This window comes from Canis aureus, chromosome 13 (assembly GCF_053574225.1).
Source record: "Canis aureus isolate CA01 chromosome 13, VMU_Caureus_v.1.0, whole genome shotgun sequence".
NCBI classification, from domain to species: domain Eukaryota; kingdom Metazoa; phylum Chordata; class Mammalia; order Carnivora; family Canidae; genus Canis; species Canis aureus.
The window spans coordinates 26555537-26583202 of NC_135623.1; the positions used below are offsets into that span (position 1 = coordinate 26555537).

General features: G+C 37.7%; 1 protein-coding gene and 1 non-coding gene across 2 annotated transcripts in view; both read left to right on the forward strand.

The window, feature by feature from the left end:
- Positions 1-27666, forward strand: part of NAV3 (neuron navigator 3) — a 1006607-nt gene that overhangs the window by 28979 nt on the left and 949962 nt on the right. The window lies entirely within an intron of this gene.
- LOC144282776 (U6 spliceosomal RNA) lies at positions 16048-16154 on the forward strand. The gene has a single exon (XR_013351219.1). It is a non-coding gene; the product is annotated as a U6 spliceosomal RNA (small nuclear RNA).

Below are 27666 nucleotides of genomic sequence, written 5' to 3' on the forward strand. Positions count from 1 at the left end.
GTGATGTCAGCTGGAAAAAAATTGAAAACCATTTTTGATTTGGGCTTTCTCTGAAAAATATAGCATATTTTATGGAAAGAGATACTTTCTTATTGTGTCCAAATAATATTTCTGCATGAGTTCCTTGTGGTAGTAAATAATATGTATGTCTTGGACACTTCTCTGCGGTTGATAGTTTTCCAGTAATTTAGTGGTAATAGGTTTTATTTTTTTAATTTTTAAAAAATATTTATTTATTCATAAGAAACAGAGAGAGACAGACAGACAGACAGATAGACAGACATAGGCAGAGGGAGAAGCAGGCTCCATGCGGGGAGCCCGATGTGGGACTCAATCCCAGACCCCAGGATCACGCCCTGAGCCAAAGGCAGATGCTCAACTGCTGAGCCACCAGGGATCCCATGGTAATAGGTTTTAAGGAGTATACACTGAGCTATACAGCTTCTCAAAATTGTTTCTCTAAAACATAGCTTTATATTTCTATCCCCTTTTCAATTGTACATAATACTATTTTCTATTTAGATACAGATGACATTTTTTCCTTTTTTTAAAAAGACATTTTGTTTTATTGAAATATAACATATATACAACACATTGCATGAATTATAGGTATACAGCTGGACAAATGATCGTACCATGTATACCTCCAGGTCAACACTAGTCAGATCAAATATTAGAATATTACCAGGATCCAGTTCTTTCTCTACAAAGTCTACTATCTGGACTTTAAACATCATGCATTTGTTTAATCTATTTTTGTACTTCATATAAATGAAGTCTTACAGTATGTCCTCTTGTATGTGGCATTTTCATACAAAGTTTACTTAGAAAATGCATTCATATTGCTGTGTATAGCAATAGTTCACTAATTTTCAGTGTTGTATAGCAGTCTATTGTGTAAGTATAATGTAAATCATTATTCTAATAATATCAGTTTCTAGTTTGGAGCTATTGTGAATAATGTTGTTAATGCACATTCTTCTACAGCCTTTTGCTACACATTTCTATGGAGCAGGTACCTAAGAGTAGTATTGCTTGTTTATAGGGTATGAGCAGTTCAGCTTTAGTAAATACTCCCAAATGGTTTTCCAAAGTGGCTGTACTAACTTATATTCATACCAGAAAACGCTTTGAGGGGAAAATTGAGCTCGCCTTTCCACATTTCCCTTCTTTATTGGATATTTGTCACTTAAACCCTCACTGTTTTGGAATCTTTCATATGCCTTCAATCAAATATTTAAAAATATTTTGTCTGCCTTTCTTAGTTCTCCTCTGCCCCAGCAGGAGTTTGCTCTGCAGAAGTCTAATAGACTGTTCTCAGAACAAAAATCCGGTCTGCACGTCCTTTGAGCCTCAGGAACAGTAAAAGCTAACTTTTATTTTGTTCTCCTAAAAAAGAAATGAATGAGTAAGAACTAAACAGGCAAGTGAGTACAAACAGAAAAAACAAGAAGGAATAGCATGCATAAAGACAAGGGCATAATGTATGCAGAGAATCATAAGTAGTTTAGCATAGCTGGATCGCAAATTATGAGATGGTAGTAGAAAAATTACAGAAGCCATGTTATAAAAGACCTTAATGCCATACTAAAGAGCTCGAATTTTCATTTAAAAGCTGAGGGGGATCATTGGTCATTTAGTGCAGGAAAGAATAGGATCAGATTTTAATTTTCTAAAATTTATGTTGAAAGCAGTATGGGATGTATCTGAGGGCCAAGACTGGGATCTAGAAAATTAGTGTCGTGAAGAGGTATAAAAGAAAGGATAGAGCTTAAATGAGAAAAAAGGGAACAGATTCAAAATATGTTTGGATGGTTAAGTCTGTAAGAAAAATGAAGAAAAAGTGAGAAATGATGCCCAGTGTCTTGCTTGGGTGAGCAAGTGCACAATGGTGTCAATACCTGACACGTGGATGAGAGCAGGAGGTCTCTTGGATTGGTAAAGGATGGAGGCAATGATTGAATTCACTCTGGACAATGTCCATTTAAAGGTGCCTTTGGGAAACACAGGTACATGTATGAGTGTGGAACCTGAAGATACTGGGAGGGGCTGGCGATAAGATTTTGGTGTTATCAGTGATAGGTGGTTGTAAAAACCTTGAGATCAATTAGATAACTCAGGTGATGCTACTTATGCAGAGCAAGAAGGGAAATGGACCACAGACAAAGCCTCACCCTAAGAATGACAAGCAGAGGGAGATGGAATAATAAAGCAGATCAAGAAAGCATTACCAGAGAAGCAGAAAGAGAATCAGGACAGAGAAATGTAATCAAACCAATGAGATGCATACTTTAAGGAAGGAGAGGTTAACAGTGTTAAAGCTGGAGAGAGGATTTCTGAGATAACAAATGTGTTTATTTGGACATTAGAACCTTATGGCTTTAGTTGACTAGAAGGGAAAGAAATCAGATCATAGTGATCTGAGAAACAAACAAAACTTACTCTTGAGATGTTCAGATGAGAAAGAAATGAGAGATAATTGTAAGGCTAAAAGATACTGAAGGGTCAAGGATATTTTTTAAATTATGAGGGATGTTTGCACATGAACTGGAGGGTAGGGCTGTAACACAGAAGGAGGAACTGGGCTGATCTCGAGAGGTCAGGAGAGGGTTAACAGATTGAGAAAAGTGGAAACTATAGCTGGAGACTGTAGAAGTGTAGCAATTCTGAGTAATTGCAGGATTCTTTGCTTTCTGTGTAATGCTTTTCTGAAATACTTGAATTTTTATGGTTAGCATGCGTTACTATTATAACCAGAAAAAGCAATAAAGATTAAAATAAAGATGCAATGAAGCATTGGATTTCTGTAAAGATTCAAGAAAATCAGAATGAGAAAAGTCCTCAAAATATGAAATTAGATTATTGAATATTATTCTCCCTGTACCTTTGTTATTTAAATGAAAACACTTATTTGAAAACCAAGAATTTGACTATTTGTGGGGGGCATCATTCGGATTTTTTCCCAAGTAAATAAAGCAGCGTTCCTCTCAAGAGAAAAATAGTTCCCTAAATATACACGTCATATAATTCATTAGAAAACATTATCCTAGGAAGACTGCTTGTAGGCACTTAATCATCTATTATTTTCTTTCTCTGAATAGTTCTTGTGATATTATTCGTAGCATAATTTGCCTGATTCAGTACTATGTTTAACGATTCCAAAAATAACCTATTGATTCCAGCAAAAATTTGACAAGGGAAAGGATTTGGCAGAGAGAAATGTTATACTTCATGAATTAGTGCCTGTACCACTCAATCTTCCCCTTTTGCTAGATTGTCCCTTTTGGTCTAGCTCAGAAGCTAGCAAGTGAAAAATGAAAAACTATCTATTATAAGTGAGTGATGGGAAAAGCAAGATGCTTAAGTGAAAGTCATTGAATATTATAAATTCATGTGAAATTCTGAGGATTCCTCTATCCTCGCTCCCTCCCTGGATGGAAGTGGGGCAGATTATCTATTATATTGCTGAGCGTTGTACTAAGAAAACTATATTAAGTTAGTAGTGGTTGGGTAGGCGTGGCCGGATCCAGTCTGCTCCTCGGAGATGGACAACACGATTCCTCCGTGTTTGCTGTATCCAGGGTGGCAAATAGGCTTCATTTTGACTGCACCTCTGATCAGGTGGTCCTGGCTGCTTGGAGCTCTATCATAAATAGGCTGGAGGCACGAAGTGGGTGAAAGCAGAAATGTCTGCTATGGCAGGTGGAGTAATGATAACCTGGGAACTAAAAAGGTAAAGGTGTAAAATAAATAAATAAATAAATAAATGAATAAATAAATAAATAAATAAATAAATAAATAAATAAATAATTAAAAAAAATTAAAAAAATAAAAAGGTAAAGGTGTTGGAGCCTCTGCCTTTGAGGGTGGCCCACAGTGGAGATCCTACTCATTGGCGTGGTGCTAGCAGAGCAGGAGTGCCAATGAACTGAGTAATTGCAGGATTCTTTGCTTTCTGTGTAATGCTTTTCTGAAATATTTGAATTTTTATGGTTAGCATGCGTTACTATTATAACCAGAAAAAGCAATAAAGATTAAAATAAAGATGCAATGAAGCATTGGATTTCTGTAAAGATTCAAGAAAATCAGAATGAGAAAAGTCCTCAAAATATGAAATTTTTCATATTTTCAAATTTTTCACTGGGAGGTTTGGAGGTCAAGGGTTCATGTAGGGAGGTTATAGGAGGAACTAAGTGGGTGAGAGAACATGTGGGAGCAAATTCCCTGGATCTGGGCTCAAGCCTTGATGTGGTGTGACCTTGGGTCACATTTGTTCTTTCATCAGCAGGAAAGAATGAGAATAATAATAATTTTCTTGTTTTTTAAAAAATAATAAGTCATTAATAGGATTGATTTATTCTGCACATACATAGATGAGAATTGTTTGTAAACTCTAGAGCACTATTACAATTTTTTAAAGATTTTATTTATTCATGAGAGACAGAGAGAGAGAGAGAGAGAGAGAGAGGCAGAGACACAGGCAGAGGGAGAAGCAGGCTCCATGCAGGGAGCCCGATGTGGGACTCGATCCTAGGTCTCCAGGATCCCTCCCTGGGCTGAAGGCAGTGCTAAACTGCTGAGCCACCCAGGCTGCCCACTATTACAATTTTTAAAAGTTGATTGGTAATGAGTGTGTCTGGATGACTCAGTAATGCCTCCAACTCTTGATTTCAGCTCAGGTCATGATCTCAGGGTCTTGAGAGGGAGCCCCACGTTGGGCTCCATGCCCAGCATGAGGCCTGCTTCAGATTCTTTCCTCTTCCCCGCCTCTGCTCTCACACACTCTACACACTCTCTCAAAAAAAAAAAAAAGAAGAAAAGAAAACCGATCAGTAGTGACATAGTTATGACATGTTCACAAATAGCATTTATTGCATTTTTCATTGAATCCTAGTGATATGAGAGTAATATATCCAGTGCTGAGAGAACGGACGAGAGAGAGATTATTTCCTGCTGGAGAGATGGCTCCTCATGAGGATGGCTTTATGAGGAAAGCAGTGTTTCAGCTGGGCCTCAAAGGTTAGATAGGAATCTGGTAGTTGAAGATAAAAGGACTCTTCTAGGAGGAGAAAGCTGGGTGAACGAAGGCCTAAAATGAAGAAAACAAAAAAATAAGAAAATAATAAATAAATCCTGTAGTTTTCCTGGTGCTTTATGATTTAGAATGTCTTTTTTTTTTTTTTATAACTGGTTGAGAATAACCATACCATTTCGCTGTAGCATGGGATGTGCTTTGGGGGCTGGAGAGAAATAAGATTGGGGATCCTGACTGAGATAATATTTTGGAGGAATTTGAATTCTTTCTTAAGGAACATGCGTAGAGATGAGCAATCCACATAGATGCAAAACATTTCATGAACAGAGATTCCAATTCTCTGTTGTCACAGAGGAGCATACTGCATGTACTTGGTATGTTAATAGATTGTGCATTTTATAGATTTTATTTATTTCCCTTCCCTGGATATTTGCTTACAACTCTACATTTTGCAGGACTTTAATGATGCCTTCTGTGTACAACTCTTCTCTGACCCTTAATACCTCTCCTGAGCAATTGTACTCCTTGCCTGGGCACATAGCTTTTAGTGCCTTCATGGTTCGTGCAGGAAAGGACGTCCAAATTCATCTCTTATTGCACCCCTCCCTTGTTCAGAATCCCACAGTACTTCTGCCTTGCGTTCTGGATAAGGTTTGGACTGCTTGGCCTGGCATTCATCTTATCTGGCTGAAAATCACCTTTCTAGTTCTATCTCCTATTATTCTTTGATATATGCCCTATATTCCAACCATCTTTTTTCTCTTTCTCCTCTAAATATAGTTTGAGCCACTTTGACCTGCCCCTGTGCTCCCCTCCCATGCATTCAAGTTGTACCTAATCATTCACTAGTAAATTCAAATGCCAGTTCCTATACAAAGTTTTCTCTAAACCTTACATCTGGAAGTGATCATTCATGCTTTTAACTCATAATAGGTAATACTTTTATATCGCTTACTATGTCTTAGACACTCTCTTCAACCTTTTACATAAATTAACTCATTTCATTCTTACAACACCACCTGTAAACCAGGTATAGTTACTGTTTCTATTTTACAAACGAGAAAACTGAGACATATCCTTATTTTGCCAAACATTACGTAACAAATAACTGGCATAGTTGTGATTTGAACTGAGGAACTCTGACATCAAGAGTTGGGCTGACTGCTATGTTATTATATGGCCTCTTGCATCTTATAACAGTTGGCATCTGCCTGTGGCACTTAGTATTTTTAATTTGATTGCTTGTAGATTTACTCTACTTGCCCGCTTTGCCTGACCCTGGGCCTTTAACTCTTGGGAACCCACCTACTGTAATTGGAAATACATGCATTAAGAGAGAAATCTGGGTATCCTGTTTCTGACAATGGCCAAAGTCCCAATTTTTTCCCTGGTCTAGCCTTGGTCGTTAATTCTTGCTCCATTACTATTTACTTGACCTTTGTCTTTAACTAACGTAACTTCTCCTTTTTCTCTTTGTTTCCCTTGCATGTGTTTCTGTCCTCCTTGGGTTCCTACTATATCTGGCTTTTAACCCTGAGATCCTGGACCAACATATCTGGCCACTCTTGCTCCAGCTTTTCTTGGGAGAAAGAGTCAGAAACTACAGTATTAGACATTCCTAAGGGCAGAGATTCTTATCATCCTGTATCCTATAGAACGAGGATGTATCTTCCACATGGGAACTCTGTAATCTTTTATTGAATAAAAGGATGAGCAAATGAAAGTGGCCACCATCTGCTTATTGTCCTTGACTGCTAGTAATGTCTTTTCTGATGATTTTTACTATTATCTGTTTCTCGCACTATCCTTTACGTTGAATTCGGATTTCAGCCTTGGCTCTCCAAATCTTATGGGTCCTGCTATGACTCAACTAGTTAAAATGGCAGGTGCTTATTGGGCACAGAGAGGATATAACAGAAGATGCAGACACTGATTTTAAAATAATTTCATTATCATTTTCTCATAAAGGCTCACATATATAAAAACTTGTTATATTAAAAATACCAATTTAACAGTTTCAGATGAAAGTAGTTGTTGCAAGTAGACACACAACTAAATGACAAGTAACAGGACAGATGATAATTTGGGAGAAGAGGACAGGATCATCTCAGGCAGGATGGCTAGCAAAGGATTTCAGAAGAATGAAGAATTTAAAAAATTTATTTCTTTTTCTTTTTTTTTAGAGTTTTTACTTAAGTTCCAATTAGTTGACATACAGTGTATTATTAGTTTCAGGTACAGAATTCAGTGATTCATCACTTACAGAACAACACCCAGTGCTCATCACAACCAGTGTCCTCCTCAATCCCCTTTACCCACTTAGCCCATCTCCCCATCTACCTCCCCTCCAGCAACCCTCAGTTTGTTCTTCATAGGTAAGATTCTTTTTTATGGTTTGCCTCTATTTCCTCCCCCATGTTCATTTGTTTTCTTTCTTAAATTCCACATAGAGTAAAATCATATTATATTTGTCTTTCTCTCACTGACTTATTTTGCATAGCATAGTACTCTCGGGCTCCATCCATATCATTGCAAATGACAAAATTTCATTATTTTTTGTGGCTAATATTCTGTTATATGTATGTATGTATGTAAGTGTGTGTGTGTGTGTGTGTGTGTGTGTGTGTGTGTGTGTGTACCCCACATCTTCTTTATTCATTCATCAGTCAATGGACACTTGGGCTGTTTCCATAATTTGGCTCTTATAGATAGTGCTGCTATAAACATCAGGATACATGTATCCTTTTGAATTAGTATTCTTGTATTCTTTGGGTAAATACCTAGTAGTGCAATTGCTAGGTTATAGGGTTGTTGTATTTTTAACTTTTTTTGAGGAATCTCCATATTGTTTTCCAGAGTGGCTGCACTAGTTTGTATTCCTAGCAGCAAAAAATGCAGTTCAAAAATGTTCCCCTTTCTCCACATGCTTGCTGACACTTGCCTTTTTTTGTGTTGTTGATTTTAGCCACTCCGACAGACGTGAAGTGATCTCATTGTAGTTTTTATTTGCATTTTCCTGATGATCAGTGGTGTTGGGCATCTTTTTATGTGTCTATTGGCCATCTATATACATCTTCTTTGGAAAAATGTCTATTCATGTCTCTACCCATTTTTTAATTGGATTATTCATTTGGGGGCTTTATAAGTTCTTTATATATTCTGGATACTAACACTTTATCAAATATGCCACTTACAAATGTCTTCTCAAATTTCATAGGTCGCTTTTTAATTTGTTGATGGTTTCCTTTGCTATGCAAAGCTTTTTATTTTGATGAAATCCCAATAGTTTATTTTTACTTTTGTTTCCCTTGCCTCAGGAGACATATCTAGAAAGAAATTGCTATGGCTGATGTCAAAAAGGTCTGTGTTCTCTTCTAGGATTTTCAGGTCTCACAGTTAAATCTTTAATCCATTTTGAATTTATTTTTGTGTTTGATATGAGAAAGTGGTCAGTTTAATTCTTTTGCATGTAACTAATACCATTTGTTGAAGGAACTGTCTTTTTCCCATTGAGTAGGATTCATTGACCATAAGGTTGTGGGCTCATTTCTGGGTTTTCTATTCTGTTCTATTGATGTCCATTTTTGTACCAGTACCATACTGTTTTGATCGCTACAGCTTTGTAACATAAGTTAAAGTCTGGAATTGTGGTAAAAAATAACATGAAATTTACTATCTTAACCATTTTTAAGTGTATGGTCAATAGTGTTAAGTATATTCACATTACTTTGTAACAGGTGTCTAAGACTGTTTTGTCCTGCAAAACAGAATCTCCTATACTTATTAAACAACTCTCATCTCCCCTTCCTCCTATCTCCTGATAACCACCATTTTACTTTCTGACTCTGAATTTGAATACTTTAGATCCTTCATATAAATGGGGTCACACAGTGATTTGTTTTCTTAAGAAGAATGTAGATTTTGAGCTGTGTCTTTAAAGATGATTGTGACTGAATAGGCAGAGATGAAAGGGGCTACATAAGGTAAATTGATTAACATAGTGTAGTGTGAAAAGGAATTATTTCCTTAACGTGTACTGAGATAGATAGAAGCCAAGACATGTTCCTTATTTATTTACCTTGGGCCAATTCCTCTTAAGTTATGGATGTTTTGAGGCACCTGGGTAGCTCAGTTGGTTAAGCACCTGCCTTTGGCTCAGGTCATGATCCCAGGGTTCTGGGAATCAAGCCCCGCATGAAGCTCCCTGCTTAGTGGGGGGCCTGCTTCTCTCTCTCCCTCTTGCCTGCTGCTCCCCCTGCTTGTGTTTTCTCTCTCTCTCTCTGTCAAGTAACTAAATAAAATCTTAAAAAAAAAAACCTTATGTTTTGACTGCTGTTCACTGTGTATATTTATATCTGACTTTTTTTTTTATATCTGACTTTAGCTGTGGTTTTCAACTAGGGAGGATCTTTGGACATTAGTTATATAGACTTATCAATGTAAATTGTGATCCAGAAGATAAGTAGATTGTTGTCTAAAAGCATGGACACTTGGGGTCATTGTTTTCACTTTAACTGTGATGGAATGGAGTATTTAGGTTTGGCTTTGAAACAAAGGTTTTCTGTTTGTTTGTTTTTTTAAAGAACCAACCCATCAAGATAGGAAATCTACATACTGGTTTGTGTAATAATGAACTTAGGCACATAGATAACACATGTTTTATTGTTGTATTGCTCTTTTAATCAACAATTCTATATCATTAGGAACTGGTAATTTTTTTTTTTACCTAAGAGACAAGGTTCTGACACAGTTCTGAGCCTTTTAGGTGCAGTCTTCTTCTTCTTCTTTTTTAAGATTTTATTTATTCATGGAGACACAGAGAGAGAGAGAGGCAGAGACATAGGCAGAGGGAGAAGCAGGCTCCTCTCGGGGAGCCCGATGTGGGACTCGATTCTGGGACCAATATATGCCCTGAGCAGAAGGCAGATAGATGCTCAACCTCTGAGTCACCCAGGCATCCCTTAGGTACAGTCTTCTTGAGTTTTGTGTTAATCATCCTGGACAGGTCACATGACTCTCCACATTTGGACAGGACTAGACCTCACATAAGGGATCAACCACAAGTCCATGTGGTACCTTAGGGTGAATGAGGAAAAGGGACCTTTTCTCCAAGACAGTAACTTCTATCTGATGGGATATGGTCTTGATATCTGCTGCAATCTGCTAAAACATTATAATAATTTGGTCAACTATATGAACAGTGGCCTGTAGAGTTGTGCAGGACAAAGACTATGGAAGAGTCTTTCAGAAGCACAGTGGCCATCGACAGAAAATGGAGCGGAGCACCTAGGTCACTCTCTGTGAAGGCAGAGGAGTTAACAGGTATAGATTTTTCCCTGTAGATGTGTCACAGGGCAAAACAAGATGGAAACCTAGAACTTGAGTCTCGATACTATGAGATAGGCAGAATGAAAATTAGGTATAATACCAAAGTTGAGAAGTGGAAGGTTGGGTTTGCCAAGAGTCAGAACTTAGGGGGACAAGCGAAATGCACGTATGAGGATTTTGGATAAGAAATGCAGGTATTTGAAGCAGCTTTTTACAAAATTATAATGCAAGTTTGCACAGGAATATATAGTTAACTTAAAGGAACAAGAATGGGGCAGATAACAGTTTATGTTCATAGTAGTAGTAATAATAACTCACATTTATGCAGTGCTTCAGAATTTATAGGACATTATTTTTTTAATAATAAATTTATTTTTTATTGGTGTTCAGTTTGCCAACATACAGAATAACACCCAGTGCTCATCCTGTCAAGTGCCTCCCTCAGTGCCCATCACCCATTCACCCCCCCCCCCCGCCCTCCTCCCCTTCCACCACCCCTAGTTCGTTTCCCAGAGTTAGGAGTCTTTATGTTCTGTCTCCCTTTCTGATATTTCCCACACATTTCTTCTCCCTTCCCTTCTATTCCCTTTCACTATTATTTATATTCCCCAAATGAATGAGAACATATAATGTTTGTCCTTCTCCCATTGACTTACTTCACTCAGCATAATACCCTTCAGTTCCATCCACGTCGAAGCAAATGGTGGGTATTCCTCGTTTCTAATGGCTGAGTAATATTCCATTGTATACATAAACCACATCTTCTTTATCCATTCATCTTTCGATGGACACCGAGGCTCCTTCCACAGTTTGGCTATCGTGGCCATTGCTGCTAGAAACATCAGGGTGCAGGTGTCCCGGCATTTCATTGCATCTGTATCTTTGGGGTAAATCCCCAACAGTGCAATTGCAGGGTCGTAGGGCAGGTCTATTTTTAACTCATTGAGGAACCTCCACACAGTTTTCCAGAGTGGCTGCACCAGTTCACATTCCCACCAACAGTGTAAGAGGGTTCCCTTTTCTCCACATCTTCTCCAACATTTGTGGTTTCCTGCCTTGTTAATTTTCCCCATTCTCACTGGTGTGAGGTGGGATCTCATTGTGGTTTTGATATGTATTTCCCTGATGGCAAGTGATGCAGAGCATTTTCTCATGTGCGTGTTGGCCATGTCTATGTCTTCCTCTGTGAGATTTGTGTTCATGTCTTTTGCTACAGGACATTATTAATACATATCTTATTTTGATATTTTTGAGTACCTTTTAAGGCAAGAAAACCATTTATCATGATTTTATAAATAAAGATTAATAAGTTTCCATGACTTACTCAAGTTCATATATATGATAAAGCTAAATTTTAAGAATATTTTATTTACTTACTTATTTGAGAGAGAGAGAGAGAATGGGTGGCAGGAGGGGCAGAGGGGGAGAGAGAATCTCTTAAGCAGACACCAGGCTGAGCATGAAGGCCCACACAGAGCTCAGTCTCACCACCCTGAGATCATGACCTGAGCCGAAGCCAAGAGTTGGACACTTAACCGACTGAGCCACCCAAGTGCCAAATACTTCTCAAATACTTCTGAGTCCATGATATTTTTTAATATACCATGATTTATTGTTTTTTTTCTGATAAAGTTCCACAAAAGTTTCCTGGTTAAACTGTTCCCTAGACTTCTACTGCAAGTCACCAAATTTATTTCCTTTTATTTCTGGGCACAAAATATAGACTCCATTTCCAGCCACATTACTAAATGATAGAAAATGATGTAGATCACTTCCAGGCCTGAGCCATAATGCAGTGCTCATCTCCCTCTCTTTTACTGTCTTGATGTCAATAACCATGGCAGCCTTAAAAACTACATTTTAAAAAATTCAATTAATTAACATATAATGTATTATTCATTTCAGAGGTAGAGGTCAGTGATTCTCAGTCTTTTTTTTTTTTAAGATTTTATTCATTTATTCATGAGAGACACAGAGACAGAGAGGCAGAGACAAAGGCAGAGGGAGAAGCAGGCTCCATGCAAGGAGCCCAATGCCGGACTTGATCCCAGGGCCCCAGGATCATACCCTGAGCCCAAGGCAGGTGCCAAACTGCTGAGCCACCCAGGGATCCCCTATCAGTGTTATATAATACCCAGTGTTCATTACATCACGTGCTCTTCTTAATGTCCATCACCCAGTTGCCCCATCCCCCTCCCCCCATCCCCTCCAGCAACCTTCAGTTTGTAGAAACCATGTGTTGAGGATGGAAGAGTCTCTATCCACTTGAGTATTTGAATAACTACATGGAAAAGAGCCCTTCCTCTTCCAAGGGATCATTTCTATTGAGTTTATTGAGCAGGAAGTTCTATTAAGTTAAGCCCCTGAGCATTTGGGTGGCATCTATTTCTTACAGCGGCTAATGTTACCTTAGTAATGACCTCTCTTTACATTATTTACATGTAGTCTCTACTATGTAAGCATTTCGCTCTTGGTTGCTTATCTGTGACTGAAGTTATTTGGGGTAGGTGTCCAACTTTTGCTTTAAGGCTGGATTTATACCATTACTTCCATTTCCTCTTTAATCCCTCTGGTCTTTGAAGCACATGGAATTAGGTTATATACTTTGCCATCTCCTCTCCCCCCCCCCACCTTTTAAAGCAATCTACTCTCCTCCACATCACTCCCCCCATGCATTATGGATTTTAGCCATTAGTTTACTAAATTTCTCACCATCACTATTTTTGTTTATTCTTTGACCGTCTCTTCCTACCTCTCCAGTTCACTTACTCTAGTGTAACTAAGTGAGAGTAATCTACTCCAGTAATTCTTGGATGCCATTAGGAACCCCAGTCCACTGACTCTCACTGGTCAACATCCATCTTTACCTTTACCTGGTTAAAATTTCTCGGTCTATTGTTAAATAATTTCCATGTATACATATTCAGCTCCTTTGCCTTATTCCTCCTACTGTTTTGATCTGGGAGAAATCCAGCCTTGAGTAAATTCAACTTTGTTCCTATTCCATCATTGGATCAGTACAACTGAATGTAGCTGGGAAAAAAATGCAACAGTGCTTTCTAGGCTAACTTTAAATTTATGTTCACAAACCTCAACTGGATTTGGTGTCTGGCCCTCCTCTACTTTCCACATATGCTTTTTCCAGTGATTCCATCCAGGTCTGTGGCTTTAAATATATCATATGTTATTAACTCCCAAATGTCTATACCCAGACTTAACTCTTCCTGTGTAATCCACACCTGGATACTCTACTCTCCATGTGCCTACCCAACAGGCATTCAAACGTCTCAGCAGCCAGGGAGACTGGATGCAATGTCCAGTGTAGTCCTTGTCCAGTTTCCCAACCATACCTGCAATATTGGTGAAGGAATAAGTACCACCAACAACTAATGTTTATTCAGTGCTTACTTTATGCTGGGAACTTTGCACATAAAATGATCTAATCTTCACAGAAAATCTATTAGACAACATAATTATTATCATCTCTGCTTCAGAGAAGGGGAAACTGAGATTCAGAGCCCAAATGGCAGAGTTGGAATTTAAATCAACTAAGCAGGGCTTAGCAGACTTTTGCTGTAAAGGACCAGATAGTAAATATTTTCAGTTTTGTGGTCTATATTGTCTCTGTTACAACAAACCACCTCCACTCTTTTAGCGTGGAAGTAGTCACAAACAGTGCATAAATAAACACATATAGGTGTGTTCCAATAAAACTTTATTTACAAAAATAGGTGATAGGACATATTTTTGACTTAACAGGTGATAGACTGCCAATTCCTGCTTATTGCTGCATTGCCTGGGTTAAATGAATGACTGAACAAATGAATGAACCAATAAATGAATGAATGACACCCTCTTTGGCACCAACCCCCCCTGTTTTGTTCCCTCCCGGTTCTCTCGTGAGTATTCATGAGACTGCTGGAAAATCATGTCACTGCCAAGGAAAAAACACCACAATTACTCCTTAGGGCTGAGTGAGGAGCGCAAAGGGCAAAATCTTATAAGAATTGTGTTTTGCTCCTAAGTTGGGTTAGGTGAGCAATGTCCTAGCTCCCTTAGACTCTAATTGGATGGCTAAGAGATGTAAATCATAAGTTTTTGGTCCGGGAGTATGTTCCTTCTAGGATGGAGTCCTAACATTTCTCACCAGAAACTTCATGATCTGTTTTAACTGTCCAGTGTCATTATTTTCTACACTTACTCCCTCCAGCAACACAGGAGACCTTGCAGGATTTGGAACATGCAGGTTCCCTCTCACTTTTCGGTCTGTGTGTATCCTGTCCTTTCTGCCTGGAAAACTGTCTCACTTCAATGGCCAGGCTCACCAATTGTTTGTTCTTTAAAACTCTGCTGGGATGCACATGTGAACACACACACCCCACAGAATTTCTCTGTTGCTAATTAATTTTCCATTGATTAGGAGCACATGAGACATGAGAAACAGATTACTAAATTAGGTAATATTTTCAACAAAATAGCACTAGGGTAAATGCTGTCATTACTTCACACCGAAATTTAGCCAGAAGGTAATTGGTTGACGGAAGAGCTAAGCACTGCCGAGGAGAGTGTTTGAGCAAGGGTGTTCCTTTGCTGGTGGTTAGCTGTGAAGCTGGGGAGGAAAGCGTTACAGGTGTTTTCCGTGGCTGCCAATTTCCCTACTGTCTTGGGTGCTGCAAACTGATTTTCCTCTGCCAGTGCATGTAGTTTACAAGACGAACCTCACATAAAACACAGTGGTTACATTCATGAGAACATATGCAAAATTAAACCACTGACCCAGTAATCAAATAAAACTTCTCATAAATTATGGAGATTGTTCTTTGCTTTTCTTAAAGCAAACAAGCCCTTTGTTCCTTAATTTTCCAAATAAATGCTCTTGCAACAAATAGGAACTTTATGGGTCCAGAAGGGGATGCAAGCAATAGCCCTGTGGCCTCCCAGTGAAATCAAAGACTTCCCTCTGCTTCCTGGACACGGATTAGGGCTCTCGTGCCTGGCTCTACTAACACAGGCCAGGCATGCATGGCAGCACGGTGGGACATTACCTGGTAAACCAGAACTCAGGGTAAATTGGACATAAGGTCTCACAATGACTTGGACTTCACCCAGGTGGGCCTCAGGTAGAACCTGATTTTTCTCGATCAGTGATTATTTCTACATTATCACATGCAATTAAATATCAGCATAAACTGAAGGAACAAAGAATGCAGTGACTCTAAAATCATGATTATATGGTCTCAAGAGTACATTGGCAATAGCACCACCTTACTTTCCTGGTAGGCTTGATTAATATTAATTAACGTCTCTCTCCTGAATGCTTTTCAATTAATGGAAGGGAAAGCAACTCTCAGGTGTGTTGGATGAGGGACTGGGCTGTTGTTAACATTTCAATTGAAGAGTTTACACACGGTTGAAAATCTATAGTGCTATGTATGCTTTGATAGAATAAATGTTTATCGTTTTCGATATTTATTGACTGCCTACTGTGTGCCAAATACTCTCTTGGCAGGATGTTTCCTGAATGAGCTCATAATTTACTTCAGGGTTCTGGCTATGGATGTAATTTAACATGATTGGAGAGAAAAATGGCTCCATTAATCAAACTGATGGATTTGTAAATTAAAATATATGAATCAGGATTTATGCTCCTATAGTACATTTATTATAATAAATATTAAAGTCTAGTGCTTGCTTCGGCAGCACATATACTAAAATTGAAACGATATGTTAAAGATGAGCATGGCCCTTGCATAAGGATGACACACAAATTTGTGAAGTGTCCCTTATTTCTAAAAAATATGTTAGAAATTTACATCTAGACTACATTAAATTAATGCATATTTTAATAAAGAAAAGGTCATTTGAAAATTCAGTTGCAAATTATTTATCTTATAGAATTTGTCCTAAGCCTACTGATAATTTGAAAACGTATTTAATGTGTAGGCTATGTTTTCTTTGGAATTTGACGATTGTGTAAAATGATTATTTAGCAGTTGAAACACTGTGGAACTTCCTTTACTTTGAAGTGCATGTATGTTTGGGCACATTTCTCCTGATGTAGTTCGGGGTGATTATTTTCTTTCCTCTTCCTATATTTATACCGCAGAATCTTTTTCAGTTAGAGAAGCTTGTTGCAATTTCAGCTGTAAAATAGGCAAAGAACTTTCAGTAAAAACCAACATGCTCTTCTACGTAGTTGACCAGAAGGAGGCTCCCTTCCACCTCACTGTATTAAGTTCACTAAAAGCTTCCAAACGTAATTCTTCCCAGGCGTTCTAATATTCCCCAGGCTCTCTCCATCGTTGGTGGTGGTATGGGCAGCACTCTGAAATTTTCCTTTCGGGAACAGAATTTAAACTTGCGTCATAAAAAGATTTCAGTGAATATAAAACATCTTCACACCAACTCATTTATCTATTTTTCTCCTACTTGAATGACAATTAACAAAGATGTTGGGATAAAATTTTCCTCACTTGGGATATCTCAGTATTCCTTAGCTTAATTCTTAAGCTTTGTTTTCTTTACAGCTTTGTTTTGTCAAGCATGTCCAATACATTTTTTAATAGCATTTTGTTTTATTTTGTTTTTTAAGTAGGCTCCATGCCCATCGTGGGGCTTGAGTTCATGACCCTGAGGTCAAGAGTAGCATGCCCTACAGACAGCCAACCAGGCACCCCAACCGAGTCCAATACAATATTTTAAAAATTAATATTTTAAAATGTATCAGTAAGGCGTTTGGATTCCTTAAAAAGCGTAGCTGTCTCTGCCTACCTATTCATCTTAGTCTCTATGCATCTATAGGTAGGAGACACGTGTTTTAAAACAGAGGGTAATCACAGTTCACCACAGAAGCCCTAATTACATTGCATTTGACAATGAAAAAGCCACTAGTAGATTCAGAGCAGAAACAAAAAGTGCAAAATGTTTGCAGAGTGAAGAGGGATGTATCCGCCGCTGTAGGTACACAGTCCATTAAATGATGTCATGGGGTCATTTTGAATACTTGATTTTCAGGTTTTGTTCTTCATTGTCAAGGCAGTTTATGGAGTTCTTGTAAAAACAGCATTGCTGCTCGTTGGAGGAGACTTGCCCTTTAATGATGAAGCAGAGCTGGTTATGAAATACCCAACTGTGACTAATTTTGGAGGAGTAACATCTCAAATAAATTGTCTCCTCAGAATGCTGTTGGAGCTAGTGAGCAGCAGAATGATGATGCATTTATCTGTGCTAATTGCTCCTTTGAGGGTTTATTCCTAGACAGGGCACAGAGTAGACTAATGCTGTACTTCTCACCTCTCCTTGTCACAAAGATTTCAGTTTTGGAGAAATATGATAAGCAGAATAATGAACCTCGGAAATGTCTGTGCCCTAATCCCTAGAACCTGTGAATATGCATGGTTTGTGGCCCCTTCCTGCATTTTCAAAGCCACCTGTATAACATCTTCAAATCAGTCTTACTCCTGCCTCCCTCTTACAAGGACTCTTCTGATTACATTGGTCCCTCCCAGATAATCCAGGCTAATCTTCCCATCTCTACCTTAATCACATCTGCAGTCTCTTTTGCGTGAAGATAATATATTCACAGGTTTCAGGGATTAGAGCATGGCTATCTTTGTGGAGGCCATTTTACCTACCACAATAAGTGTTTGCATGCCAGGTTTATAGTCTTAGAATGCTCACTCTTAGAATGTTTCTTCTTGGGACACAATTCCAATGCTATGAGGAAGTCCAAGCGACCATGTAGAGAGGCCTCCATAGGGAAGAACCAAAGCGTCTGGCCAACACTCCCAACTGAGCTCCCAGCTGGCTGCCAACACCAACTCCTTGCCGTGGGAACAAGGCCCCTATATAAACCTTCCAACTAACCCAATGCCCAAGCCATCACCACAGAGCCGAACTTTTTGATCAATCCACAGAATCATGAAGGATAATAAATAGTGGTTGTTATTTTAAACTCCTAAGGTTTGGACATGGTATGTTATGTAGCAATAGGTAATTGAAATGCTACTAGTCTCTTATAACTACTACTTGAAATTGAGGAATTCCGACTAGAGGAAGTTGGGTTCTTCTATCACGTATTCAGTATGAAACAGATGACATAGGTCAAAAACATAGCGTCCCTAGCTCAGCACCTAGCACATAGTAGGTACTATAAAAGTATGAATTATCTTTTCCCAAGTAGTCTTCTTGCTACAAAGATTAACACCTACCTCTGTATTGAAAGAGAAGATTTCTCCCTGTTAGAGAAATTTATTTAATAAGGCACGTAACAAAAAATTTTCTGATAATTTTGCTCAGTGGTCCATAATTTAAAGTTATAAAGCCTTAACCTGAATAATGTCTGTATTCCAAAACGATCTTTTCTCAGAAAGTACATCTTAACTAAATTTTAGAATATGAAGTGGAGTCTTGCAGTTCATATTGTTTAATTGCGCTGTCACACAAGAATCTTGGAATTTTTCTTAGTTTGTTCAATTGCTGTAAATGACTTCTGAAAGTAATATAATTACAACTTGTTACGGTTTATGCATTCATAGAATTCATGGAGCAAGCTGAATATGTAACTATTCATTTGGAGCCTAGTTGATTACCATTTGAAAACAGTTAATGGAGTAGCTGATTAGAATACATTGCAAAGAGGCATGATTTAATTTCACATCACCTAGAAAAATTTGATGCCATGTGTGTTAATGGCAGTTTTGAGGGGCATAAGGATTGACATGTTTTCCTGAGCTAAGCGATATGGCCGTGCTGACTCAGTGAAAAACTCACATTTCAAAATACATGAAGTAAGTAATACAATGCAACCTTCTGTGATTAAATTCATCACCTGAGTATTAAAAATGTGAGTGAAGTTCATAAGTAAGGTTTAAAGTGGTGCACTGTGAGATTTGGATGGAAATCCAGCTCAGTGGGGGTTTTCAAATTTTTATAGCAAACTATTTGAATGGATTATGTTCACTTTGTGTTCAGCCTGCTTTTTTCCCCCTCCTCACCTTGGAATCACCAGACTGAAGCTAGAGAGATTTTTTTAAAACTCACAAATCTGTCATGTCATTCCCCCACTTAAAGCTCTTTAGTGGTTCCCTGTTGCCGCCACATAAAAATCCAAATTTCTTAGCTCAGCAGACAGGGTTCTGTGTGATTTTCCACTGCTGATTTTGCAATCTTATCTCTTGACCATTTCCTTCAATGGCTCCAGACATGGAGAAGGACTTGTAATTATTTTCTTCCCTAAGCTACTTTTGGCCCAATGGCCTAGTTATTCCCTACATATCCCTAGCATCTTGTTTAAATGTTACTTCATCTTAGGAAGATTTTCTTGACCCCTATCCTCAAGGAGCCTAAAAGCAACTTCATGTGCACCTCTGGTACTTCAGTTTTACTCATTTGATGGCACTGATGACGCCAAATCACAATTGCCTGTTGAATAGTCAACTGCCCTCCATTGAGCAGAAGTATACTGCAGGGAGTACTGTGTCAGGTTAATTTTTGACTCTAATGCTAAGTATGGTACCTGGCACATAGAGGAACTAGATATGAATTCACTACATGAACAAAGATGTATTTGCTCAAAGTAAGCAGAGTATAAAAGAACAATTATCAATGCCTCACATTTAGTAGGCACTGGGTATGGATTCATTCATTCATCCCTTATCATGGATCAACACCACAGGATTCATCATTAGTTATATGCCATTTCCCACTGACTTGCCATGTGTTATTTACAAAGGAGTAAGCTGTTGAACTGTATGGTAACATCATATAGAGCAAAATTTTCTTGGAATGGAATAGGCTGGATTCTATAAAAGCTGAAACAGTAGCTTCTCATTTTTAGGACTTCGTGCCTTTTTTTTTTTTTTAAAGTAGGCTCTGCGCCCAGTATGGAGCTCAGTGTGGGGCTTGAACTCCTGACCCTGAGATCAAGACCTGAGTTGAGATCAAGAGTCAGACACTTAACCAACTGAGCCATCCAGGCACCCCAAGACTTTGTGTCTTATGATCTTTATGCGTGTCTTATGCACACTCTGTATGCATCCTTCTAATTTAGGTCTCAGACTAGAAGGTTTCTCCTTGGAGAGCTTTTCTTGACCACTCAATCCAACATCCTCCCTATCCCCTCTCTAGTTGGGGATCTCCAGTAATTATCATATCAAGTAGCTTCAGTATCTTCCATTACACCTATCACTCCCTAAAACTATCTCACTTATGAATTTCTTTTACTTATTGACTATAAGCATCTTCCAGAATGAAAGTGTATGAGAACAGAGACTTGCCTATTGCTCTAGTGCTTCGAACACCACCTGTCATGTGGTGGGTGAATGCATGCACAAAATAATCTAAGAGAGCTTCCTCCAATGATGACATTGGCCAGTATCCCTCAGGATCATCTCAGCTGCCATTAATCAAGTTTCTTGTTAGACAAATATTCAAAAACACATGAGGTGATATAATTGATAAAATTTGCACATCCTATGATGACTTTCTATCAAGTCAATAGAACAGATGGCTGATTTTATCATAACTGTTAGTGACTTTTATTGGAGAAGAGAGATATTGGCCAAATAATCTTGTGTAATCTATTAATTTTGGAAAGTTATTATGGCAAAACAATAGGTTTTCTTTAAAAAAAAAAGCATGAGTAATATGAAATCATTATAATACATTTCCATAAAATTAGTTTCTGGGGGACTACTTTGTCATCTTTTCTTTCATTTTCTTGAGAGGGACTGCACCCAAACCCTGGAAGGAAGACAGAATTGAAAGGAAAATGTGCTAATTTTCTCTGTACCCCTCACTGTTTTTTCCATGTGAAAGAGAATGACATGTTGATTGGGGCAGGAGGTCATTCACTGGCTCAAGTTATGCGTTGGGTAAAGTAACTATGTACATCCTCTTTCTGGCATTCCACGGGAGATGTTATAGTCCATGATGCTTCATGCAAGTGTTTGGGTAAGAGAGTTTTATGGATTTAGCCTTTTCCAAGGTAGGCCCCAGGGTCTAAATTCTGGGATAGAGTGAGACCATATTAGGGATCTTTACTATTGCTCTAATGCAGCCAATACCAGAGAGTTCTACATGCATTTCATAGTTTAAGTTGATCCCCATTATTTGAAAAACAGGTAAAGCAAACTTTACCTGTATTGGAACCCACAGGAGAAAGGGCAAGAGAGTAGGCTTTCTAGAAATGCTAGCACCAATAATTGTTCTTCATGAATGAGAATGTTTCTTTGGCTTTTTATACAAAGAAAAATTTAGAGAATATGAGTATTGCATGTTACTACCATCAGAGAACAGCAATGTAATATTAATTTTTCTAAGTAAATGAAATGTATGGAATATAGAAATGCCTTTAATTTAAAACCTGAAGTTGTGATATTGAAATGATGTCCAGGGACGCCTGGGTGGCTCAGCAGTTGAGCATCGACCTTCGGATCAGGGCATGATCGTGGGATCCAGGATCGAGTCCCACGTCGGGCTCCCCCCATGGAGCCTGCTTCTCCCTCTGCCTGTGTCTCTGCCTCTCTCTCTATGTGTCTCTCATGAATAAATAAATTAAAACAAAATGAAATGATGTCCATAGCACTGGTCTTCCTGCCAAGTGAAATCTGGAGCCAGGCTCAGTAGAAGACTGTATTTGACTAGAATCAGCAAAGGTTAACAAGCAAACATTTTTAGCTGTCAACAATTAAGCAATATACTGTTTCTCTTTATTTTTACTAATTCTATACACTTCTACAATGTAATGGTAGCAGGTGTTAGTGTTAACTGGTAGGTTTCTATATTTATTTTAGAAATTGACACTTCGTAAACATCAAAGCAGTGTTGCATAGGTGCTATGTTCCATATGTCTAGAAACTTAGTCATCACTATCATCATTTGACATTCTTTATAGAGAGATGGGAAATAAAATAGGATTAGCTCTTTATTTTCACTTTAATTTGATAGCACTCTAAACTACTAGGACTCTTATAATCTCATTTGACTGTAACCCAAATTTAAACTATGGACTAATACACCTTGATATCTAAGAATATAATATAAGATCCTTCTTGTTTATGAAGATGTTTAAGAAAAAGTACCACTTAACCAATGAAGGGGCACTCCCAGGAGAAGACGACAAAGGAATACAAAGCAGCAAATACTACCTTGTATTAGCAAAAAGCTACTGATCTTTTATATTTCAAGAATGGCATATGTGGAAAATTGTCAAAAATTTTGAAAAGCGAAAGATGTCCACACAAATTGTAGTCTTGGTTATTTTAGTTCAGCCTGTGACATTTCTTAGATAACCTCTAATTCTTACTATCTTCTGAGTACAATATGCAAGAAGACTGATAAATAAGGGTGCAGATCTTTGTTTTTCATTTGTGTAGGCTATTAGGATCATAAGTGAAACCTGCCCATTTTGTGATCTAATCAATTTTCTTTGGTTTAACACCAAGACTAATGCATCCCTTTCTTAGGCTCTTCCAGCTTATCTGAACTTAGAGTTTTTAGTCATTCATGTAAAGCCTTTCATGTCAGTTTTAGATTTGAAAATGGGTCCCAGCTGCTCTGGTTTCTTAATCCCTCCCAGAAAGGCATGTGTGACAGCGTCTCCCTCAGGGAGATTGCAGCTCCAAAGCTTTTTCTCCTAGGTGAGGAAATACTGGGCCAGACTCTATTCATGCTTACTTCCCTAGCTGGCTAATTAGATTAATACATGTTTTATGTTTTTTATGAATAGACATAAGAATATAAGGAATATAAGAATAGTGTTTTATAGATATATAGTTATATATAATTATATGTATGAAATGATTTTGTAAATTGCTGTATGCTTAGTATTTTTGAAACTTCTTTCAGGTGCTAGTATGTAGTAAGGGTTCAATAAATATTGAATAAATGAATGAATGAACATGTGAAGAAATAAAAGTTGGCTTAATAGCCGACTCACGAATTCTGTTAGTTTCAATGTTTTGCCCCAGTTTATTGGGTTTTTTAATTTATTTACTTGAGAAAGAGAGAAAGCGAGTACAGAGGGACAAGCAAGCTCCCCACTGAGCAGGGAACCCCATGCGGTGCTCAATCCTGGGATCCTGGGATCATGACCTGAGCCAAAGACAGACACTTACCTGAACGAGTGCACCCAGGAACCCCATTTGTACAATAATTTTGAAAGCTGTTAAGTATTTGATTTATATTTTTTATCTAATTAAAGAACTAAACACTTAGAGGCTTGTTTGCTGTCTTCTTAAAATTATATAACCTTACTTCTGAACTTACTCCCTAAGAAGTTTTAAGAGATCTCTTATCTATATTTTATTAAATCACCCAATTTCACATTTAGAAATTTCTTACCCAAAGAATTCATAGGACAAGTTTTCAATCTCAACACACTTAGCTATACATGCCATATGCTAATTTGTTCCAGAATTAAGTTAGAACAATGGACTCCATTCCAAGATTCTAGATTACATCAGTGCTATATAATATATGCTTATTTATACTCAGGGTGGATTCTTATATTCTTCTAGTAAGTGTGGAAAAGATTAAAATAATCAGTTTGGAATAATGGAATTCAAATTCTACTTTTGAAGCTTAAAGACAACACTGGAACTTTGGCCAAAAGTAGTAGATAATATTGTGAATAGAATTTATCAAAATGTAGATAAAGTAAGCATCCTGAAGCTATCCACCTCTGAAAATATGACAGACTTTTTGCCAGTGCTACTTTGTCTTATTATATCAATTCAGGTTTTATTAAAATTCTGTTGTCTCTTCAAGGGTGAGCATAAGTGGTGGTATATAGAATAGTGAAGTCTTGCTCAGGATACGGTTACGGTCGTGGATCACACCACATACAGGCTGCACTGCTTTGACAATGCAGAACCTAAAGCAACTTTTCCACATATCTTAGCAAAAGGTATCTTTCCCTGTAAGTGCAAGTTGAGACTTGTTTTGATAATGGCTCCTTAGTATAATTGCATTTGAAAACTTTTAAATGTACTCTTCTATTTTATTTTATTTTTTTTGTACTCTTCTATTTTAAATATGTTTCTTTATAGCTGAAAAAGACTCCCCAATCAACATAATCTTAAAACATAAGTCATCTTTTCTTTGACACTTTGAATGAATAAAAAATGATCAGTCTCCCCATTACTACTTATGGCTGCCTGTCTGTCTCTAATTGAACACCCTCTTTAAATACACCGTTGAGTGAGGATAAAAAGGAGTGGCATTATATTTGTGCCACAAAGGCATCAGAATATTATATGTTCAAGACAGAAAAATTTTTGAAGACAAATGGAGTGGTGATCTCATTTTTCATCCTTATTATAGGTTAACCATAACAGTCACGGTATTTCCAAGACCGTCTGAGCAACTGATTTACATTTCTTTACTACATCTATTGCCTTGGTTGAATGACATAAAGGGTATTTGCCAAATTCACTGCTCTCAGGAGAGTCAGCTTCCTATTTTCTCTGCAGTTGGAGACACCAAGTCTTGCTTTTTTATATTAATATCTTCTAGTAGGTGTCAATACAAAGCCTGTAAATATAGTGCTTTGCAAAAGAGTATTTCAGATACATAGTTTCTAGAGTTTAGAAGAGGGTAGCTTTATGGGAGCCTGTATAAAATTTACATTTGTTGCTTAATAAGCTATTGACCATAGCTCTGTTTTATTTTAGTAAACCTTAGGTGAGAAGGGAAAATAAGCTGAAATTCTGATGCCTAACCCCTTTGTTTGTCTTTTAAATGGATTGAATGAGGGAGGTCTGTTGGTTAGTGCAACAGAGTCAATAGAACAGCAGGATGCCACAAAAGCTGAAAAATGCGTTCTTAATAGCTTCTTGATGGGGTCAAAAACAGGTAATATTCTTTCACTGAAAAAGAAAATGATAGATCATAAATGAAATTCATGCTATCCAGTTAGAAGTATCTGTTATTATCTAGTATTTTCAAATGTAAATAATTGTTTGTTTTGAATGTGTCACTAAGCAGGTAAAAAAATTTTTTTAAACCAATAACCCTTTTCTTCAGTATTAAGATGAAAGATGAGCCAGTGTTCTTCTTGCTGGCTAAGTCATTTTACTAGTGAACACCCTTGTTTGATTGCCCAATTTGTTAGATTTTCACCTTACTAATGGAAGGTGTTCTCTTTTTCGTAAACAGAGGAAACTGTAGGTTTATCTTTAACCAAACCACAGGGAGGCTGAATAGAATGACTTTTAACCACTCCCTTTTCAACCAGGCAGCACATATAGACTAAAATGTGCATCAGCCAGTATGATGGATAAATACAGAGGAGGCGTGGACAGGAAAGGAAAAACAATCTGAATTTTCACTAATTTGCTATCACTGTAAATGACAGGCTTTAGGATCACATAATATTGATACCGGGTCACTTGACTCAACCCACTGATTGAACAGAAGTGAACCCTAATCCAAAAGAGATTAAGGGGTGCTCATTCAATATGCCGGTGAAACTTGCTATTGGAGCCTGGAGGATGGAGGGCAGTGCTCTCTTCTCAGCTCCAGCTTGTCGTTGATAGGTAGGAAAATGGGACCAGAGCCATTATGTCTTCAAGTGAATGTAGAAGTCCAGATTTTAATGTGAAATCTCCCAATCTTTAAATATTGGCAACTGCATAATTAAAAATTTTTGAAACATTTCGCCACTCAACTATATATCTGTGGGTTTCCAATTTGTAGCCTTGGGTTAAGACATATAATATAGTTCACAAAATGGTTCTTTAGCCAACAATTGTAAAAATGAAATGTGTTTTTGAATAATTGTAATTCAGTGAACACTTGTTAGTACCTGCTTGAGTGTACTGACCTTTTCCAAAAGTGTAGGCGGTACAATTCCATATCTCAAAGTTATGAAGTAAATATTTATTTATGATATCTCTGGTTATTTCATGGGTACTCATACACTTCTCCCTAACTAAATTATAATCCCCTAGAATTATTTATTCTATATCTACTGTAGCATCTTCTGATTGGCCTCTACTAATTCTGCTGTAGACATTCCAGGCATCATCTCCTAACAGTGTTCAAGGGGAAATAGGACTGTTTCTTTCCATTTTTCTGTTTTAAAACTAGGGAAATCTCTCATGGAAGCTCTCCAGGATGTTTGTCCTACTTGTCAGAACAGAGTCATACCTTTATTCCTGACCAAATCATTGGTGATTAGAATGAGATTATCATAATAATTTTAGGCCAGGACTTCTCAACAGGGGTATATTGGTGCCTCAGGGAAGAGCAGGGAGGACATTTCAAACCTTTGTTCTGTGGGACTGTCCCATGCATTTTAGAATGTTCACCATTTAAGACCCTTAATGAAAAATACCTTTCGGTCACTAGGAAAACCCCAAAATTCCCCACCTGGCATTTCCCAAGAGCCTGAGAGTGGGGAAGAACATGTCCTGTTTAGGACAACTGGCTTAGGTTAATCATTTTGAAGGAATGAATTGGGATTAATCACAAAGACTGTAACACTCTCCCTTCATGTTTCCTCATTTCAGCATCATTTCTCTTATTATCCAAGCCAGAAGCTAAAGTGATATTCTTCAAACATGCTTCTTCCCCCGCTACAATAGCTAATAATGACCAAGTCTGCTAAAATACAAATTAACTCTAATGCTCTTGGTCACCTCTGTCATCATCATGGCCCAGGCCATCATCTCTCTTAGACAATTGTTATAGCTTCCTAACTGGTCTGCTTACTTTCTTGCTCCTTGTTCTTCCAATAGCCACAAAAATGACCTTAAAATATATTCGGTATATGTAGCTCTCTTTAATGAATTCCCACTAAATTATGGGTGCATTTATTTTTTTCCTCTCACTTGAACTCATGAGTGTAAGTCATACCTTTTTGGTAGATTGGATTGTTTTTCCTAATTCTTCTCTTTCTCCTTACAAAGGAATTACATATCTTTTGCTATGTGAGCTTTTAGTTCCTCCCACAAGAGTAAGCAGGTTTTATTTCCTTATTGCATTGATGTTGTACTTGGTTATATGCCTTTCTTTGACGTACAGAAAGCTGTCTTGAGAGACATGATGTTTCCACTTGCCCCTCTCTCATTCCTCTGTGTGAAGATTGTATATTAGTAGCTCCTGGTCTCAGAAGGAAAATTCTTGGTGCAAACCAGAACTCAACACAACCTTGATTCAAACCCAGCTGAATCCTTAGTAATAATGTAGAAAAAATACATATTTGCTGTCATAACTGGGATTTCGAGTTTATTTTTCTAATGCAGAATTATTGTATCAATAATACACTAATTATAATTAGCAATAGTTGAATAATTTTA